Here is a 4393-nt window from a genome sequence, read left to right on the forward strand (position 1 = left end):
CCTTTCGTTATTTCCATAAGATCCTGGCCCACACCCTTTTTGGGAAGAAGTCAAATACTACTACAGTATCACGTGATGAACTCTTCATCATATTTTGTGTTTCCCAGAACCGTCCAGTGAATGGTGCCACTTTTATGTTGGCGAACTTTGACCGCCTTATCCAAGATGAACGAGCACCGATTCAAATAGGCGGATTGATAACCATGACTGGTAATGCTATCGGATTACGTCAACCTATGCTTGACCTAAGCCCTTTCTGTGGCATTGCGACTATGAGTATACCCTTCCTTTTCAACATTATGTTTATAGCAAACCTCAGGCCTGAAGAGTTCGAACTAATAATTGACAACCAAGTTCTTTGCCTATTCACCTTGCCTAGTCCGAGGACTAGTGTTCATAACCGCAATAACTGGCTCTACAACCTGAACGAAACACCTTCTCCTGCTAGATCTACTGAATCCATCCAGGACTATGAGATTTGTGACGACCAGATTCCTTATGCTGAGTCTGACCCTCAGACACCATCTGGTTATTATGATATTGACCCTCCACCTCAACCTATCCCGACCGAGGAGTCGGCAATACCAGATCTTAGACATCATATGCCCGGAGCTAATTATAACACCACCATTCAAGCTTTGATGTCAGAACAAGACGCCCTCAGAGAAGAGTTAGCTAATATGGGACAAGAATTTCTGGGATACATGAGCAACATGACAAATCAATTCCACGAGTTGCTAAACCGTGTTAACTCATTCGCTCCTCCGGCCAGAGATCCTGCAAGTGGCTAGAAGTTGTTTTTCTTAGTTACTTAGTTTTAGTTTAGGCTATTTATTAGTTTTGTTTCACATTATTTTTAATATTAGTATTTGTTTTTCTTTCGCATGTTTGCTTTTGTTTTCCAATGTTACATTATGATTATTTTATGAAGCTATTGCATTATTGGTTTATTTTATTTTGATCTATGCAATTTCTATAATTACAAGTAATGATATCCACTATATGCTAATAATTACTATGTCTGTTAAAGAAATACATATATTATGGTAGTAGAATAGCATGCAAGGCAATTTAAAATCATTACAATAGCAAAATAAAATAAGCATAAGCAAAACAAAATAACAAAAATAAAATATAATAATAAAAACAAATTATGAAGCATCCACGCAAGCAGTGACCGTTGCAAGCTGACTGTGTGACGAGCGTCACACACGCCATCACGGTCGTCACACCAAGTGCCTGTGACGCCCGTAACACCCCTGTCACGAGCGTGACACCTTCAGACTAGGTAAATGTTAGTAACCGTTGGGGACACGGCCGTTACACCATCCCACTTTTTACCTTCCCCATTCACTTACCCATTTACTCACATTTACCCACATTTAATTATTTTTCACCCACTCCCTTTCCAACTTCCAAAACTTTTCCTATAAATACCCACCATACCTTTCTTTCTACATCATCCCAACATACATTTCTCCATACAAAATCCTTTTTCATCCCTTCTCCTCCTTTCAACCCACTTATCAGTATGGCGGGAAACCAACAATTCGGAAATATCATCTTCCGATCCGAAGATGATAATTATCAAAGGGAGCAGTTCGAGCGTTTCCAACAGCGAGGTGTCGTATCTACCAGGTATCCTGATTTAAATTGTTTACAAGAATTAGGATTACTTCAGGGTATACAATGGATGCTCCGCCTTGCTGATTTGACCTTTCTATGCACACACAATCAACCTACCTACCCATCTCTCACCTTAGAATTTTTAAGTTCTTATTCGTACAACACTCCTACCGGTGAAGACGAGTACTTAACCGGCACCGCAACCTTCCGCATGTTCAACACCGAATACTCACTATCCCAGGATCAGCTGAGTGCCATGCTCCAGTTCCCTGTAGGAGACCGAGTCCACCCAAGAATCCCTCCGAACTCCCAGTGGCAAATAAACGCCTTCGACCTCTTTAGAAAAATATCCGGTGTGGAAACTGATAATTGGGATGCACTACTTGCTTCCCATATACATAACCCAACCATCCGGTATTTTATCCGCATCCTGCAAAACACAGTTTTTGGAAGACCGAACAACAACAAAGTCAACGCCAAGGAATTATTCTTCCTCCACTGCGTCTTTGAAATGGATACAAAGGTAAACGCTGCTTCTTTCTTATTTCATCATATCCGCACCCTATGTGCTAGAGGCCGTCAACCTTTCGTGATTGGAGGATTAATAACCTTCATAGCACTTGGTTTGAATCTAGGGGACCGACTTCAAAATTTACAAGCTCTCCCACCCCTATTTATGGATATAAGCTATTGTCGGTCCAGCCGCCTAATCAAAAACAGGGTAGGCAGAAGGTATTATCTTATGGTGAATAACCACGAAGTCCCAAGCGTTGTTTTACCCAACATTGCCCTCACAAATGTCACCAACCCCAACCGCTTCATCTACGACCTTAATGCTCCCGAAGCTACAGAGCCTACACACGCAAACCCGCCTCCAGACGAGTTTGAAGAAATGGAACAAGATGATCAAGGTCCTGAGAAACAATCAATCCCGCTCAACCCTTCCGATAATGCAACTGGTCCATCCTCACGACGTCGTCGACGAAGAAGGCCAGCAACCAACGACGACATCATGGATGCTATTGATGGTATGCAAGCGCAGAATCTCGAAGTGATGCAAATGATGCGCCAGATGCAACAACAATAGGAGGCGAGGAATGCAATAACCGATCAGCGGTTCACTGAGTTGCTCAGTAGGTTTGACGACTTAGGAGTACGTCAACGATCACCAGGTCCAAGAACAAGAGGCGGCAGGCAGCATTGACTTTAGTTTCTTTTTCTTTTTTCTATTTCTTTTGTTTTCTTTGAAACATTGGGGACAATGTTTCATTTAAGTGTGGGGGGGAAAACCTTGTTCTTTCAACCTTCCCTTTTCAAGTATGCTATTTTCCCTTTCATTGTTATTTCCCTTCCTTATTATATATATAAAAAAAAATTATTATAATATATATTTATTTTAAGTTAAGTCCCTAGTGTGAAAAATTTCTATTATCTATTCCCCTCAATTTTCTTGAGCCATAACAAAAATTCAACACACTCAGTAAATATAAAGGTTGCTTATTTTATCAAACTTGAGTGAAATCAAGACAAAATTATTACCATACCAACGCTCTAAACAAACCTCAACATGTTAGATCAGAAAAGTACCTATTATACCAATCCCTTGAACTTTTAGTTTTATAGTAACCCCGAGTAGTTTATACAAGAAGTCAGCACCATCTTAATAGCAAACTACGTGGAGAGCCGATGAATATAAGTGAATGATTCCCAAAATAACAAAAAATATATATATATATATCAGGAAATGCACTAATTAAGTTAGGTGATCCTTACCAGATCATTTAATCTAAAGGTTGCAGATCATACAAAAGCATAATACGAAAGATCCATTATGAGTTGTTACAGCAGGTATCTGGTGCTGAACTTGGTAGGGCGGACTACGGTCCGATCCCCCGCAATTTGCAATGGACTAAATAACGAAGTTATCCAACTTATGTACCAGAACTTCAAGCTAAAAAGGGGATCAGAATCACTAACCGGTTACTCCACTATGTGCGCGAAAAGATAAAGGGCTTAATGTGATTTCGCTAGAATGAAAACGGGTGAAATAAGAGTAAAGGAACTAGGATAGCTATAATGGCGTTACTCGAACTGGTTTGCATAAGGTGGGGTTATCTGAGGTTGTAACGGTAGTTGTTGATGTTAAGGTTAAGCTCAGGTTATTTCTAAACGAGATTTACTTGCAACCTATTACGACTTGATTTGTGTTTGGAAATTTCATCTGGCTAAGACTTTAAACTGATTTCTATACTGTATCTTGCCTGAGGACAAACAAAGGTCTAAGTATGGGGGAGTTTGATAACATGAAATAATATCACATTTTTGGACTCGATTTAATTAAATTATATTATTATTTGTTTCAATTTATTTCATATTATTCGATATTACGTGGTATTTTCCCTTTTATTTGTCTCAGGTAACTTATTTGAAGCATAAGTGAAAAAGGAAGAAAAGGGGGTGCAAAAAGAGGATGAAAGCAAATTCCACAAAAGCCCAGCCCACAATTACAAGCCAGAAGCGCTGAAGCTGTGACGACCGCCACACAAGGTGTGACGAGCGTCACGCCCCCTGCTAAGTGTTACGAGCGTAACACAAGGTGTGATGAGCGTCACACCCCCATTCCTATATTTTTGGGTTTGACGCGTAACAGAAGCAACGAAAGCACGTTCCTCCTCTTTCTTCGCTTGACCAATTGACGTGAGAAACCTACCAAAGGGAAATGGTTACAGATGAGAGTAATATAAATAGAGCCAAAGATCCAATCCTG

The sequence above is a fragment of the Lathyrus oleraceus genome, chromosome 4 (genome assembly GCF_024323335.1).
Source record: "Lathyrus oleraceus cultivar Zhongwan6 chromosome 4, CAAS_Psat_ZW6_1.0, whole genome shotgun sequence".
Lineage (NCBI taxonomy): Eukaryota > Viridiplantae > Streptophyta > Magnoliopsida > Fabales > Fabaceae > Lathyrus > Lathyrus oleraceus.